This window comes from Pteronotus mesoamericanus, unplaced genomic scaffold (genome assembly GCF_021234165.1).
Source record: "Pteronotus mesoamericanus isolate MK-2021 breed Mesoamerican mustached bat unplaced genomic scaffold, CSHL_Meso_final contig_33, whole genome shotgun sequence".
Lineage (NCBI taxonomy): Eukaryota > Metazoa > Chordata > Mammalia > Chiroptera > Mormoopidae > Pteronotus > Pteronotus mesoamericanus.
In genome coordinates, this window is record NW_026555135.1 from 9,601,375 (window position 1) to 9,619,347 (window position 17,973).

Consider the following 17,973-nt stretch of genomic DNA (forward strand, 5'->3'; position numbering starts at 1 on the left):
AGAGGTGAATTATTTATCCCCTCTCCATACAGCTTGTAGGGGGCTGAGGGAGTTCTGGGTAGGCAGACAAGGAGACACCTGGAGGCAAGTTCTCTCCTGCCTCCAGCCAGGGTGTGAAAAGCAGAGGTGTCTTGGGGTCATTGGGCCCAGAGAGGCCTTGAGCTGAATTCTGCACCTCGGCTATAGCCAGCTTGTGTGAGCCAAAGGAGTTGCCAGGTGAAAGGGGCAAGACCTGAAGATGAATAGTTCATCCTGAGGGGTGTGTGGAGAAACAGGTGAAGAGAGGCCTAGAGCTGATTATTTAGAGGCCTAGTGTTTTTTTTTCCTCCTGGCTCCGCCAAGTATGTGATGGGCAGGGGGCATCCTGGAGTCAGGGTTGAGGAGAGAGCTGGAGACATATTCTTCATCTCAGATTTAGCCTTGCCAGTGATGGACAGTGGAGCCGGGCTGCTAGGGGGAAATGGTGATGAGAGACCTAAATGCAAGTTCTCCATCCAGTGCAGCCAGCTTGTGAGAGGTAGTGGGGGTGTCTTGGGTAATAAGCAAGGTACAGCTTGGAGGTGCTTTCTCCACCCGGTCTCCAGCCTGTGTCCAGCCTGTGTTTGAGGATCAGAGGCGATGCCTGGAGTAAGCGGTGCACTTCAGCCAGCTGGAGTTCTGTGAGCACTTTCTCCACTGTGTTTTCAAGTGAGCATTTTTTTTTTAATGTATCTTTTTTTTTTTTTTAAGATTTTATTTATTTTTAGAGAGAGGGAAAGAGAAAGAGAGAGAAACATCAGTATGTTGTTGCCTTTCATGCATCTCCAACTGGGGACCTGGCCCTCAATGCAGGCATGTGCCCTGACTAGGAATCTGCCAGGACCCTTTGGTTCACAGGCCGGCACTCAATCCACTGAGCCATACTATCCAGAGCTCAAGTGAGCAATTTTCTCTGGACCAGTTTCCTCTGGGAAATGTCCTCCCAGCCCAATTCAAGGGAGCATTTCTGCTTGGACAACATTTCTTGAATACGTCCTCATGAAGAGGAAAGATTTTTTTGGCCAAAATTTAAGTGAGAACTTCAGTGTGTCCACTTTTTGTGAGCACAGTTTTAGGAGTGGTTTTTCGAGGACACATCCTTCTGGCCTAAATTGAGTACTTCCTATGGTACCACCTTTTTTGTGGGCACTGCCTCCGGACCAGAGTTGGGAGCATACTACTTACATTCCCAGTTTTCCTGAGTGCAGAGCAAGAGAAGCACGTGAGTCATTCTGCTGCCACTTGCAGACATTTGTTGGCTTCTGGTCTGAGAGAACTTGTTTTTCCTCAGCAAGTTCCTGGAATGCACCACCAAGGGAGGAAAAGGTGAAAGGATATTTCCTGTGTGCAATGACTGCTGAGTGGTTTTCAGTCTCCAGAGGCCAACAATGGAAGGACTTGGTGGGGAAAATGATCGGTTTTTCAGTTAATGTTTAGTGTTGTTTTGCACATGCCTTTGCACTGTTGTATGTGGGTGGGGCTGGTCCTCTGTTGAGGGTTCTGGAGAAACCTGGATGCAAATTCTCTCTTCCAGCTTTAGCTAGTGTTTGAGGAGCAGAGGGGGCCTCAGGGTTTGGGGTGCAATTCAGCCAGTTGGTGTGCTGTGAACACTCTGTTCTCCTGAACATTTCCTGTACACCAGTTTCCACGGCTAACTTCCTAATTTCCCGATTTAAATGAGCTTTTGGTAGAAACAATTTTTGTGTTTATTTCTTTCAAAGAAGTTTGCTGGGGACCCTTTTTTGGGGGACTAATGAGCACTTTTTGTGGGACCACTTTTCATGAACACAAGCTGGGGAGCGGGTTCACGAGTGCACCAGTTCCAGTTCCGGTCCTTGTTTCCGCTTCAGGACACATTGTCGCCTCTGTTTTTGAAGAAACTTCGTTCATCATAATACTGCTGCGGCTTTGGAGAAACTCTGGGACCACATCTGAGCCCACCTGACCTCATATTAGCCCCCAGAGGTACTGCCAACAGAGGAAAAGGTGAGCAGAAGTTTCCTGTCTGCGAAGACTTATGACTGTGGGGGCAGGGTCACACTGATCCTTCAAGGGCACAGAGGAGGAAGTATTTGGTGTGAAAAATTGTTTGGTTTTTCGATTGCTTTTAGTGTCATTTTGCCTTTGGCTCTCCAGCGTTCTCAGCACCACTTATGCAGGTTCATTTTTTGGGTTCTCCATTCTCTTCTGTTGACCTATAGGTCGGTTTTTATGCCAGTACCACACTGTTTTGGTCACTATAGTTTTTTAGTGGTATTGTGTTGTAGAAAACTGGAATTAAAAATCCCAGGATGTCTGCCACATTCTAGTCAATACTATATCACCACGTTGGTAGATTAAATGATCCAAAGCTGTAATACTCCCTTGTATTCCCCATAAGGGTGAAAACAGAAGCAAAGAGCTACCACAGATTATTAATACCCACCACACAGCAGAGGCAAAGGTAATTCTGGAGATCCCGCCTGTGACAGGAGTCAGTCCTAACATTGGAGGAGGCAGTTTGAATAAAGGACCAAATTAGTGTTCTGTGGAAGGTTCTACTGCAAAGAGGAGGAGTGGATGGAGAGCTGTGCTTCTTGACAGGAAAGTGGGATGAAAGAGAACAGAAGGAGGGAAGGTGGGGCTAGAACTGTAGAGGTTAGGGTACAATAGTTACGGTAATTAAAAGACTTGGGAGCCTATTTGCCAGTGTTCTCTTACTTTAACACCTAGATCAGTGGTCTTCTAAATAGTGTGTGTATACACCTCAGGGTGTGAAAAGACTCTTCAAGAGTGCTCAGGTAATGTTAACAAGGTGAATATTCCTACCCTCAAACCCCATATGTACTTTTTCTTAAATTGGTTGGAGAGGCTCATTTCCCATGCCGTCTCTCACAAATGCCTTTATTTTAAAAAGCAAGGGATAGACTTTCCCTCCTTACCCATTATTTGTTTTTCCTTCCCATTCTTTCCCTTCCTGAAGCAACCAGTTTTAAAGCGTTCGGGTAAGGCAGAGCAAAGTCAACGTCTGTGCTGGCAGTGCAGTAGGACAGGGAGTAGAAGGGGAACTGAGGTGGCCCACAGCAAGGGGTCAGAGCCCAAGCAGTGAAGGGATACCAGCCCATGGAGGCAGCCGGGCATAGGGGAGGTGAAAGCCCCTGCGGGGCGGGAGCTCTCTGATGAGTATCAGAGCCAGAGCACATGAGGAATGGGTTAGGTCCTGCCAGAGCCCAACAAGGTAAGGAGGCTCCATGTGGAAGGAATGCCCAGCATGGTGTTGGAGAGGATTGAGCAGGATGTTCATGTAGGAGAAGGGGTTGAAACAGAGGTGAGAAATTGGCTTCATACAGAGGATTGATCAAAAATAAATATATTAAGGATCAAGAGCCAGGATTCTCACTTTCTGAAAAGAAACTTGCAAATACTGAAAAGGCAGCAGGAGAGACTAAAATGAAACCTCTAGTTGGTGATTTCAGCATAGGCTGAGGAATGAGCCATGGTGGACCAAGTGAATTCCCTAAGGGAATTTACCAAGAACATCAGTCTGATCCAGCAAAGTATGACTGACAGCTGGAAAGTGTCTAAATCCCTCCTCTTAGAAAGTAAGACGTCAAACTAGAACTTGTGTGCTGCTACTTGAGAGTTGCCTGAGAGCACCCCACCCAATCTACCACATTATCCTAATAAGTCTTACTCCTGCTTTTCTTTTTTCAAAACCATTTTCTTTGGGTTCCACCTAAATATGTCATGTGTGGTATGGAAGAAGTACAAAGGAACTATTGGAGAAATTATATTGAGCATTTTAATTTTGCAGTGAGTTTCTATAAAGGCATTTTGGTCAACACTTGGCTATTTGAAGAGCTTGGTACTACTAGCCTCAAACTCGTTGCTAGGATCCTTTACACTTTTCTCTGTCAGCCTTCTCAACAGCTTCTTAGGTCCCTGCATTGTTTCCACAGTGTCCCCTCCCTGCCATTGGTGGGGAGCTGGTTCTGTCCCGTGGATGAGTGGGAGGAAACCAGCTAAGTTTCTCTTGTGTAAGTGAGATAGTTGCCATAAAATTTGTCCCTAACCTGTCATTTCCTATGCTTTCAAGAGATTTGGAAAAGAACCTCCACTTAGTTAAAGATTTGATATTCTAGTACAGATACCAGTAGAACTTAATGTTCCACCCCTAAACACATCTTACAGTTTTTTCCCCACCAGTTGGGTCCTTCAGATGGCTTTGCAAGGTGAGCAACAAATGAAAACAGCAACTTCTGACAACCTCTCTTTCGTGACAGCAACCACAGATCTGCTTGATCAACTACCTAGATTTAGTCTTCAGCCAACTGCACTGGATGCTGCTGCCCTTCAGGAAAAGGTTACCATAGAGCAACAGGAACAGTTCAAAATGCAGGTGCTCAAGGAGCCCAAATGTGGCCCCACCTGGAGTGGATTGGAGGAACAGAGAAGCCAGGTGGGGATTCCTGGTGGAGCTCGAAGCAGCAGCACTCCAACTGCGTCCTCACATCAGGTATACTTTGTCAGTTTGCAGTTGTTATATGCAAACTAACTGCAAAGTGATTACCTTAACATTGCATGCACATTCTGAAAAGTAACATTCCTTACTTCGAAACATTGGATGAGAAAAATTCAATTGGGCTTTTTTTTCATTTTCAAGGTACTATATTTTTAAAACAGGTCACAACACTAAGCTTCTGGCCCATTCTGCCAATGTATAAGCTACAAATGTTTGTTTAGGTACCTTTTAGTAGTGTTAGAAAATTGAGTAAAAATTCATATAAACAAATATTCAAATAGTATCCATAGGAACGCAGATAAGTGTGACCCCATCTCCTAGTCTTTCATACTGTTCCATCTCTGCCAGCCCTACTTACAAAGACATTTCAAAACTAGCAACAATGAAGCTAAGTGGTCCCCTCCAATCCCTTAATTCACACTGTCCTAACAGTAACAGCTACAACAGAGACATCTACTCCTTAGTATGAGCTGAATCACGGGCTGCTGGGTGGCTCTTCATCCCATTGTCCCAGGCACAGGACACAGGCAGAGTGCTGACGTCCTGCTCTTCCACTTGAGGTGGAAAGCCCTGGTTCTGGATTTGCTGCCAGAGATGACTTGTTGGGCCTGACATCACACAGTAAATGGTTAGCGCCCTGGAATCCATTGCGAATAGAAGCAGCAGAAAGTAGGTGTAAGAACCGTTTTCTCAAAGAGCATCCAGTCCCCCGCATGCACCTTGGGCAATCCAAAGCACTCTGCAGTATGATCGAGGCCATTACATGCTGGTCCCCATATACTGGATGAGTAATACTTCTCACTTGGTTTGGCTCCTTCTGCTGAAGGGGCTTCTCGTGCACGTGACCACAGAGTATGCAATTAAATGATCCGTATACTCCATCATTCACATAATACATAAAGGTTTTTTCACTCGACACATCTTCATCAGAGCCTCTCTGTTTCTTTAATCTGAGTTCTTTGACAGTGATATTAACTGCCAGTTGTGAAAACAAGTGCCGCATAGTATCTGCCTGGCTCCACTCTGAGTGTCACTCCCAAGTTGGATGACACAGGCGATCTCTTCAAATTTAAGCTTCATATCCTCAGATCCAGGAGAGCCATCACCAATATCAAGCAGATACATGTTGAAACCAACCTCAGCTCACATGTCAGAGACACAGCAGGCATCGGAGATGGCTTACACAAAGGTCTCAGGATCAGTACAGCCACTTCCCAGGTGGAACTGACAGCACTGACGTCGATATTTAGCATTTCTTTCATTCCAAAAGAAGCCTACTGGTTTTGAGAGTGGCACCAAATTTAACACTTAGATAGCAGACTGCTTTGGAATCATCTGTGGCGATCCGCAAAACCAACTTTGCCTTTGGATGTGCCCTGGCAACTTTCATCAGTTCGACTTTACTATCGAAAATCATCATCTGGACTATTATTGGCAGCATATTTAATCTGAGACGCTTGTTTACAAGGATTTGCCTAGATAATCCTCTCTGGAGGTACCCCAAGACTCTGCACCAATTGCATTTCAGTCTTGCTGGCACAGTCAATTCCAGTCCTAGTGGCCACGTGGGTCTTCACTATGGCTCTGCAGTCATTGCATTTAACTGCATAAAAGAGTGACCCAAGGAAGAGCTTTTAACCATTTCAGATGTTTCTTTGAATATCTCCCAGGTCTGCAACATAAAAGACATCCTTGTCATTGGAAGAAGAAACTTCATTAATTTTTCCATCCAGAATGTCCTTGGGACTAAAGCCTTCATTGGGTAAATGGCAGCCAAACTCTATCACTAAAGCGATTCATGGTTCTGGATGTTTGTCTGAAATTCAACAAAAAGGAAAACTAAGATGGAATTTAAAGACATTATTGCCAGCTTTTAACAAAGGCAGTTCTCCAGGAATTTTAGGTCCCACAGAAGATGGATGTTCTCTTGGTACTGCCGTGGAAATGTCCTCAGAGCACAGGGGCACCTAAAGCCAACCACACAGACATGCCTCAGCCTTTGGGAGCCCACAGGACCTCCGGGCACCCACTTGAGCCTCCTTCCTGGCCACCAAGTCATTCCCTCCCATGGAGGAAGGCCAGCCTAAGTGGCACCAGAGTGCTGCCAGAGGGAAAGAGGGTAAGACAGGAAATGATAGAAGCCACCTGCTCTTTATATTGGTCTAAGACAGAGGGGCCTGTGTGCTCCTGGTCCCTTGAGAAGCAGGGTCCTGCCACAGCATCACCAGACAATATGTACAGAAGATGTACATTTGGGAGTGAGTGAGTCATCAGTATATAGAAGGTAGCTGGACTCATGAGTGTCCTGAGTAGTCCTGAAGATTAAAAGTTTCAAAACATGTAGAAAAGGGAGCAAGAACCTTACTCTGCCCTTCACCTTAGTCCCATAGATAAGATATGCCCAGGAATGAGGTTCCTGCATTTCTTTCTTTCTCTGCCCCTTGACTTAAGTCTCAGTTTCTTTTTCTCTCTCTCCTCATTACAGCATTTTCCTCCTTTTCCAATGTGTCATCAGCACAAAGCCTTGGGATCACCCTGCTTCAGTCTCCGGAGAAGACAGCGAGTCATTACAATTTATGGCAGGATCATCTTACTCTACCTCTGCCTCCAGATTGCAGGTAGAAATCCTTATATGAACCTCTGATTCCCTGATATGTAGGAGGAAGGGAAATGTAAAAGGGAGAGAAGCTGGAAGAAAAAGTTTGACAAAATACAAATGCTATGAAATTCTAGGAAAGTAAAGAATTTTAACTTTATTCTGCTTACTTAGTCCCAGGCTGTGACTGTACTAGGCATTTTTACTCATCTCAACCACACTGCTTGGGGGGGGATGGGTGCACGCATGCACACACGTGTGTACCTGAGTACAAGTGTGTATGAGGTGGGAAACAGATTGACAGACAGCGAAAGAGCCTAAATGGTAATAAAGAAACATACTTTCTTAGAACCTTAAGATAATGTAAAATAAAATTTGCAAAACGAAATAGCTTGCATGCCCCCATTTTCTCATCCCATGCTATGGCAAACAGTATTTATGATTTTCAAACATCTTTACCACAGAGATGCTTCAGATTCTTTTCCAACACAGTTCTTCAGGTGTCCATTCCAGAGCCATCTGAGTTCCCAATCAACACCTCCCTCCTAAGGAGAGGGACAGCACCTGACCTGAAAAGTCAACAGGTCTATTTTTTTATCTTCTGCAGCCCACTCCTCAGGTCCCTCCCCACAGGGTGAGTTAAGTGAGGGGCCCAGGGCCCAAATTTTAAAGAGGCACTGGCTCTTGTCAACCCTGCACCTGTATCACAAAAGTGAGTGCCTCCTTAAAATTCATCCCCCAAGTCCTTTGCTTGCCTCACCTTAGTGGGGCCTACGCTTCTTACTTCCACCATCTCCAACTTCCTTTTAGTTCTGTGCGTATAATCAGGTCAGAAAAGAGACCCAACCCACCACCCCAAAGATCCAGCAACTATTTCCAGGCCTTGTCCCAGAACTTTGTTAGGATGGAAATAACCAAACCTGTGTGTAATCAATCCCCCTTTATCTGCCCAAATCCTGCCCCCAGCCCACCTGACTCCATCTCTGTTCTCTTTTTTAGGAGCATCCCCAGTCCAGCGGTCCCAGAAACCTTTGGAGGTCAAGCGAGGTGATACAGCTGAGCTGTCCTACTCCTTCTCGCCTTCTCAAAATGTTGAAAATATGCAAATAAGGGTGACCAGATACCTACCCTCCCAGGTGGTACACCTGTACGAGGATGGGAAGGACAAGCCTGAGAAAGCCATGGAGGACTATTCAGGGAGGACAGAGCTTGTGAGAAATAACATGCATGCTGGAATTGTGACCCTGAAAATCTTCAATGTCCGACCCTCTGACAATGGGCAGTATTGCTTTGCATTCCAAAACGGCTCCTTCTACAGTCATACAGTGATCGAGATGACAGTGTCAGGTAATGACCGACATTTATCCCCTTAACTCCCGACAGGCATGAGTTTATTCTGGGACAGGCTCTTTTTTCTGATCCAATTTTCTCAGGAAATACAAAGAAGCCATAGGAGAAAGGAAGATGGGAAGATGGCCATTACTTCTACTCACCCCATTCCCTGCTGGGGGCTACATAAAATATAATAAATAACTCATGGTGGGATTCAAGAAATAGGCAGGGGCCACTTGTTTTAGATTGTGTTGGACTCCTCTATAGCTCAGGAGTCTAGGTCCCAGTCCTTTTTTGCCAAGACTTCTTCAAAGCCTCAGTTTCCTGTTCTGTACATTGAAGTCTAGTCAGCAGGAAAAACTTCACAAGTTGGGGAGGGATATGTGAGAAGGAAAATGAGCTTAGGGCCTGACTTCTCCCTCTTCCTCTTCCTACCCCTTGGCTCAAATCCTGATTTCCACAAGAAGTCATGGAGGATGGACAAATACGATTAGAGTGCAAGTCAGAGGGCTGGTTTCCTCAGGCAAGGACCCGGTGGATAGACTCTGAGGGAGGAGAAATTCCAGTCTGAGACTCACACCCAGGAGAAAAGTGGCTTGTTCCATGTAAGAATATCACTGTTACTCAGAGAACCTTCAAAGAATAATCTGACATGTTCTCTCTGGGACCCAGTACTGAATCAGAAAAAGAAAAGACAGTTCTCCACAACGGGTCGGTTTTCTTGCTCCCCTTACTGTGCCTCACAAAATGGGTTTTGACGCTCACACTCCTTGGTGGTGGCAGCTCTAACATGTACACTTGGTCGGTTCTGTTCCTCATACCTTCACCAGTCTTGCTGCCAGGACCCAGCTTCCCTTCTGTTCTTTCTACCTTCTGCCATCCTTTCCTGACCAAATTTTCCAGTCTTCACCTCTCAATGGAATTACATCTTCTTGTCTTAGTCCATTCAAGCTGGTATGACAAAGTACCACAGACTAGATGGCTTATAAGAAACAGAAATTTATTTCTCACAGTTCTGGAGGCTGGAAGTTCAAGTCAAGGTGCCCCCACAGTCAGGTTCTGGAAGAAGCCCTCTTCCAGGTTGCTGGTAGAAGGGGCTAGGAAGCTCAAGGCGGGAGAGGCGTGGTCTCTCAGAAGGACAGTAATTCCATTCATAAGCTTAGGACTTCATGTTGAGCCCTGGGATTTCAACACATGAATTTTGAGGGGACACAAATGTTCAAACCATAGCACTCTTCACCAAACACCACTTTCAGACTTTCTCCTTACTAGCTTTTCAATGAGCCAATGTCTCCTTATATTACAGTGTTTCTCCTCAGCCTTTATTCCTTTCCTTTTGTTGTTGTTGTTGTTGTTGCTGGATTCTCCCTCTACTTAGATGTCCTGTTGCCAAAATATTCTGAGCCTAAATGCAGATCAATTTCCTGTTGACATGCAGTTATGACATATATATATAAAATCTGACAGGTCATGTTGCAACATTTTTCTTAATTTTTTTTAAAAACTTTATTTTTAGAGAGATGAAGGGAGGGAGAAGGAGAGAGAGAGAAACATCGATGTATGATTTTCTCTCTCCCACCTCCCACTGGCTGCCTGGCCCACAACCCAGGCATGTGCCCTGACTGGGAATCAAACCAACAACACTTTAGTTCACAGGCTGGCATTCAATCCACTGACCCACACCAGCTACGGCTTTCTTAAATTATTGTATTTCTGCTTTGTGGAATTCATTCCTCTAGTCTATTATTCATTAATAGTTTTTAAATTCATAGTTAAATGTCTGACTATAGTATTCATCTATCACATGACAGTATTTTTATAGTAAATATTGATTATCTTCCCCATTTTCCATATATAATCTTTGTATAGTTGCTATGCCAGTGTGTTATCTTACTCATTACATGCATTGAATTTTCTTTGGGCCAGTTATTTCCACAAGTTTCTTATAAGGCAGTGAGCCTAGCATAGACTTCCAGAATAGCTGATCCTCGCACCCGAACTGCTGACACAGAGACGGGCTTCTTCCTATAAATATGGCTCGTGTGTGTGTATGTTTGAATATCCCACACCCTCTACCTCACTAAACAAATGTAGGTCTAGGATGTACACCTCAGTTCCTGAACCATTTGTTACAAACAAGCACATAGCTTTTGTTCATCAAGGTATGTCCTCATCTTCAATTAAGTATATTTTTGCTAGTGCTTTCTGATATTTGCCATTGCCTGATCTTTTCACCTCTCTTCACACCTCACTTTCTTCCACATGGTTTCTATGTGGTCATAGCTGCTTTTAGCAGCCTTTACACTTCAAGTCATGTGTTTACAGTTTTTTTTATTTTGTTCTTTTTTTTTTTTTTGCTGGTATTTTATTTCCAAGAAAAGAAAATGAACACACTAACTTACGCAGCTATATCTGAGGGAGGCTCTGTCCTGCAGAGTCTCCCCAGTTGCCACAGATGAAGGAAGAAACTGTATCAGACATGATTTGCCTGTCAGTAACGGGGTAGCGATTCCCTCCAGTGGAGCATGCCCCAAGCACTTCTCTTGAAGTGGCTTTTACGGAATTTAACTCCTACAGGGATGCAGAGTATGTGCATAAAGCTCATCAATCAATGTGAAAGAGTACTGATTAAAGGAAGGAGATACGGTTCAAGGGTAACAGTAAAGGGATTACAAGAGTCTTTGAGTCAAGGTCAGGTAAACAGAGTGATGCCCATTCCGCCCTGAAACCCAGGAAAATAATCTCATCCTATGCTCGGACCCCAAACACCATGTCTCCTTAACTCTTGATGGCATTCTTAGCAAAGTAGGTTTCATAGGATTTAATGCATTCCTTTTCCAGGCCTAATTGCCCCCCAGGAACCACCTGATCCAATTTAGGGCTGAAACTGCCTCTAGTATTGTTTCAAACCTGAGTCAGATGGGGGGAGCAGAGCAGCCAAGAGATAAAGAGACTTCTTTGAGATAGAATGAGGACCCTGGCCATATCAAAGCCAAGGGGTAAGGGTCTTTTATCCCTTCTCCGTGTCTCCCAAGTCCTTCCCTGATGGTCCCTATGCAACTGTGCCTGCCTTAGGTTGCCCCTGCCATTGAGGGGTCTTACCCATCATTGACTAACCAGCCATCCTCTGGGGCCAAGCAGGGTGATGTGGTGGAGCCAAGGGGGACAGGTTTTATCTCCTCAGTGGCCTATTTTCCCAACGCCTCCTTGCTCAGCTCCAGTGTTGTGGCGCTCTCGCCTGTTGGTGAGGCTACAGTCCCTGAAACCAGGCGGGATGGTTCCTAACGTATTCATATAGGAAATCTTAAAGTTTGAATTTAAGTCAGATGTGAGCAGTTGTGGGTGATGACAAGTGCAGAAGTGGCCATGAGAGCAAGTGGAGAAAAGTGGAGTCAAAGTGAAGATCTATGAAATTTTCCTTCTCTAGTTCCCAAAGTTTATCCCAGTCTACCTTTCTCTCTCTCACCAAGCTCTGGGCACACTGCCTTTGACCAGTTATTTCTTCAAAGGCACCAAGCTTTTTCTTACATTGGGCCTTCGGCACTTGCTGCCTACTCTGGCTGGACCACTTTATTCTGGCTTTCTTCTTAGTAGGATTTATTTACAATGTAAGAGAGTGATAAGGAGGGGCCACACCAAAATCCTGATATATCCTTAGCCCCAGTCTCCCTCTTTCCATATTCACTCTTCATTGCTCCATCCCTTCTTCCCTGGACTTCCACACACCACACAAACACACGCGCTGATTTACTTCTATTGTAAAGGAAAACTTAACTATCTTTGACTCCTACTGCCAAATTTGCCTATCCAGACCCTTCAAAGCCTCTACTAAACTAAAGGCCTTTCCTTTAGTAATTGTAGTCCTTAGAGGTTAAAATAGAATTGCAAGGAAAACTATGTGTCTTCCAGGACAATACTCTCATATATTTTATTTTTTGCATATTTTTACTTTTTAATATATATATTTTTATTGATTATGCTATTTTAGTTGTCCCATTTTTTTTCTTCCCTTTATTCCCCTCTACCCTGCACCCCTCCTCCCACCAGCGTTTCCCCCCTTAGTTGATGTCTATGGGTCGTACATACAAGTTCTTTGGCTTCTCTATTTCCTATACTATTCTTAACCTCCCCCTGTCTATTTTGTACCTTCTATTTATGTTTCCTATTACCTGTACCTTTTCCCCAATTCTCCCCTCTGCCCCTCCCCTCTGATCTTCATTTCTGTGATCCTGTTCTTGTTCTAGTTGTTGGTTAGTTTTTGTTTTATTTAGGTTCAGTTTTTGATGGTTTTGAGTTTGTTGTCATTTTACTGTTCATAGTTTTGTTCTTTTTCTCAGATAAGTCCCTTCAACATGTCATATAATAAGAGCTTGGTGATGATAAACTTGACCTTATCTGGGGAGCACTTTCTCTGCCCTCCCATTCTATTTTTTTTCTGTTTTATTTTTTATTTTTTTAATCATGTTTATTCTATTACAGTTGTCTCAGTTTTTCCCCATTTGCCCTCCTCCACCCATCCCACCCCACCCCGCTCTCCCACAGTCAGTTCCCACTCTGTTGTCCATGCCCATGGGTCATTCATACATGCTCTTTGTCTAGCCCCTTCCTCCTCTTTCCATCATTGCCTTCCTTGCCCTTCCCCCCTAGTCACTTTCAGTCTGCTCCATGTTTCCACGCCTGTGGTTTATTTTGTTCATTAATTTATTATGTTGATTAGATTATAGGTGAGATCATATGGTGTTTGTCTTTCACCAACTGGCTTATTTCACTTAGCATAATATTCTCCAGTTCCATCCATGTTGTCGCAACAGGTAGTGATGGGGGTACCCTGTTCCCACAGAGTCCCCCCCGGGTTGCAACAGTAGGAGGAAAATAAAATAAATCATTCCAGACACTTCTCTGTCAGCCATGAAAAAGGGGTGGCAATTCCCTCTTTTGGAGAATGCCCCAAGCCCTTCTCTTGAAGTGGCTTTAATGAGAACAATATGCACAGGGCTATACAGTGTGTGTGCAAAGCTAATCTATCAATGTCCAAGGCTATATTGAAGGAACACAGAGATTTGCCTCAGGTCAGGGTGTGGTAGGCAGGGTGGCACCCATTCGGCCCTGAAACCTGGGAAACTGATCACATTCTATGCTTGGACCCCAAACATCAGTACTCATTAACTCGAAGGCATTCTTAGCAAAGTTAAGTTTCATAGGATTTAATGCATTCCTTTTCCAGGACTTATTGTCCCTGGGAACTGCCTGATACAATGTAAGGCTGTACCTGCCTCTAGTATTGCTTCAATGACCCAGCCATTGATCCTTAGTCAGATGGTCCTTAGATAAATTTATTAGATGTTTTTGCATGACATTGAAAAGATACAGAATTCGTTTTTGCCTTATTTGTTATTTTAGGCCCTTTTCCCAAGAGAGGCTTCCTTGAGATAACAGTGCACCTGGGACTGAAGACTGAGTAGAAGTCGGCCAGTAAAAATGGCAAAGGGAAAGGCAATCAATGCTCCAGGGACAGGGAAGTGCTCCACTTCACTTCAGTCACCTGCTCCTGTTGTCAGACCTTGGGCTTGATCCAAAAGTGAAAAAGTTTACATTCAAAAACATTAAGTCTGATTATCCTCTCCAATTCTTCCAACTTTATACTTTATCTCTTTTTATACAGGCTTTTCAGCTTCATAGAGACCTCTGATCCCCTTATTTTTTTCATACCATCCCAGGCTACCAGCTTCAGCCCTGTCTGAAATCCATGGTTGATTCCCTGACATGACCTACTCTTTGTCAGTACTCTCAATTCTGTTACATACTGTTACGTTGCCATTCTTCCATGAAAGAAATGAATTGACTTGCTTAAATTTATTTTCTGAGCAAGTTAATTAAGGTAATATATGAATGGAGGCTTGAACTTACTAATTAAGCATAGTTTGAAAGGGAAATGGAGATAAAGGGAGGATCCACAATGCATTACTCTTAGAGGGAATATGATTGGGGGTTCACTGAACAAGAAGTGAATGTGTGGGAACAACTCTTTTCAGGGGAACTGACTGGGGCATATCTGTATTTCAGGTGCTGAGTTCATCAGTACATCACTCATCACAGTTATAGCGGGATGCTCTTTCTCATTGCTGTTCTCGCTGGGTTATGCGTAAAATGGTACAAAAACAGGTAAAGGTATTCTTTTTTTTAATACACAAATATCCCTTCTCAGAGGTATCAGTCCTTCACCTTTCTGCTTAGGAAAAAGATCAAAATCAATAAATGGTCGGGTCTGCTCAGGCAAAGTCACATCAGTGAGATTCAAATACCTCAACCATAAAATATGAAAAATAATACTTTATTTATAGTACTTCTGTGTGGAATAAAAGAAATAATTTATATAAGGCATTCTTGCCTTGCACCAACACAAAGGCATTCAGTAAAAGGTTGTTCTTATTATTAATGTTACAGCAGAAGGAGGAGGAAGATAGAAAAGGATGGAAAAGTAGTAGAAGGACCAAATATTTATGATACACACTGATTATGCCTGAGGCATATGAAGCACTTGCTTATGAGGCCTTAAATTGAACACTCGTGGGTAATACACATTTTGCCCAAGAAATAGGGGTAACATGTATAGCTGATCATTAGGCCAGCAAAGAGCTACAACTATGCTAGGTATCCTTGCCCTGCAGGTAGCCGTGTTCGTCCAGGTCACACATTGCTGAGCCGCCCTGCCCAAGATCACTTTAGTCTTTAAAACCACACAATCAGCAAAAAACACTGATGAGGCAGAGACAAACAGGACATATGAACACTGCTTAATGCAGGATTTACATAGTATGCTTGCAAACTCTCCTAAGTGTGTTCATCTGAATCGTTTCTTGCCCTTCGCTTCTTGCTATATCTTAAAAATAAACCCTGTATTTTGAACTTCTTAATTTGGCATAGAATTGTTTAAAAAATTTTCTTATTACTCTTAATGTCTAAAGGATCTGTAGTAATGCCCTCTCCAGATATAGGAATTTTGTGTGTTTATCTTTTTTTTTTTTTTAAGATTTTATTTATTTATTTTTAGAGAGGGGGAAAAGGAGGGAGAAAAAGAGGGAAACATCAATGTGCGGTTGCCTCTCGCACGCCCTCTACTGGGGACCCAACCGGCAACCCAGGCATGTGCCCTGACTGGAAATCGAACTGGCAGCCCTTCAGTTCACAGGCCAGTGCTCAATCCACTGAGCCACACGAGCCAGGGCTGTTTTATATTTCTTACTTGATCAATCCACCTAGAAAATTATCAATGTTATTAATCCTTTCAAGGAAATATCTTTTGATTTCACATAATTTTTTCTTGTTTGCTAATCATTTTTCATTGACTTTGCTCTTAATTTTAATTATATCCTTCTTCCTTTGTGTTTAATTTGCTCTTCTTTTGCTAGTTTCTTGAGGTAGAGGCTTCTTAAGTGGTTGGTCTTTGACTTCTTTTGTAATATAAGCATTTGAACATTTAATACTCTAAATTTCTCTCTAGAAGGGTATTATACTAAGTGAAATAAGTCAGATAGAGAAACACAAATACCATATGATTTTACTTATATGTGAAATCTAAAGAACAAAATAACCGAACTAGTAAAACAGAAACAGACCCATAGATATAGAGAACAAACTGATGTTTACCAGATGGGAAGGCCGGGGGGCAGTTAGATGGATGAGTGAAAAAGATAAAGGGATTTAAAAATACAAATTGGTAGTTACAAAATAGTCACAGGAATGTAAAGTACAGCATAGGGAATATAGTCAATGAAATTATAATAACTATTTAGGTGTGAGATGAATATTAGATTTATCGGGCTGATCACTTCGTAACTTATATAAATGTCTAACCACTCACTATGCTGTACACCTGAAACTAACATAAAATAATATTGAATGTTAAAAAAATACTTTAACATTGGGGTTATCACAACCTTCCATATTGGATAAGTTCATGAACAAATTAGACTATTCCACAGTAGCTGACCAATTCTCTCCAATATCCACAATTATCATTTAAAAATTTCATGAAGCCCTAGCCAGGTAGCTAGCTCAATTTAACCAACTGAGCACTGTCCCAATATACCAAGGTTGCAGGTTCGATCCCTGATCGGGGTACATACAAGCACCAACCACTTAATGCACAAATAAGTGGGACAACAAATCAGTCTCCATCTCCCCCCACAACCCCACCCTCTCAAATCAAATTTTTTTAAAAGATTTTAATCTATCATTAAAAAAACCTTCTAATTCAACTCAAAATAAAGTGAATAAAATACACTATTTGTATTTTTTAGTCTCATCTAAAAGTCTTTGAACCCAATTCAAAATAAAGTGAAAAAATATAAAAATAGAATTTCCTCTAGAGACTGCTTTAGCTGTATTTAATAAATTGTAATATATGGTAATTTTATTATTCACTTCAAATATTTTCTAATATTCCTTGTTATTTCTTCTTGGATCCATGGGTTATTTATAAATGTATTAATTAATATCCAGATATTTTGAAATATTTAGGATATTTCTAGTTTAATCCCACTGTGGTCAAAAAACCAAATTTTCTGTTCTTTTATTTCTTTTAAGTCTACTGAGACTTGTTTTCTTGCCCAGCATCTGGTCTATCTTAGTAAATGTATCGTGTGCACTTTTAAAGCATTTGTGCCTTGGTGGGTAGCTCCGTTGGTTAGAGCATCATCCTGACATGCCAAGGTTGCTGGTTCAATTCCCAGTCAGGGCACATACAAGAAGCACAACCAATGAATGCACAACTAAGTGGAATAACAAATTCAACATGTCTCCCTCTCTCCCTCTCCCTCAACACCCCAACAAAATCAATAATTTTTTTTTTTTAATCTGTATTACGTTGTTGGGTGGAATGTTCTGTACCATCTGTTAGGTCAAATTGGTTGATTGTATTATGGAAGCCTTCCGGATCCTTTCCAATTTTCCTGTCTACTTCTTTCAGTAATTACTAAGAAAGGAGTGTTGGGTTTTTAAAATATAAATTGTGTGTTTGTCTATTTCTCCTTTTCTGTTTTGTCCTTGTGCTCTATTTATTTTGTTTTCTGTTGTAAAGCATATGCATATTTAGAAATTTTATGTTTATCTAGTCAAGTGATTTCTGCCTTTTAACTAGCTTGTTTGGGTCAGCATTTCCCAATTGAAATAGAATGTAAGGTATGTACATAATTTTAACCTATATAGTATCTACATTCAAAAATAAAATAAGCATTGGAAATTAATATTAACAATGTGTTTCTGTACAATATATTATTTTAAAATTTATTAACAATATAATTTACATCATTTTTAGATCAAGTTTTCAAAATCCAGGATGCATTTATACTTACAGCACGTCTCAATTTAGAACTAAATATTTTTCAGAAATAATTGACTTGTATTTAGATTCCATAAAATTTATAGTTGAAAGAGTAGATTCACATACCCAAGTTGTTTTAAGCATACTTGAAAGATTTCCAATAATTAGGGTATCAGTTTTGACATTTAAATTAATTAAAATAAA

General features: G+C 42.2%; 1 pseudogene; it reads right to left on the minus strand.

Moving 5' to 3' along the window:
• Positions 1 to 4,972: 4,972 nt before the first annotated feature.
• Positions 4,973 to 6,588, minus strand: LOC129072702 (ornithine decarboxylase-like; annotated as a pseudogene).
• Positions 6,589 to 17,973: the final 11,385 nt, after the last annotated feature.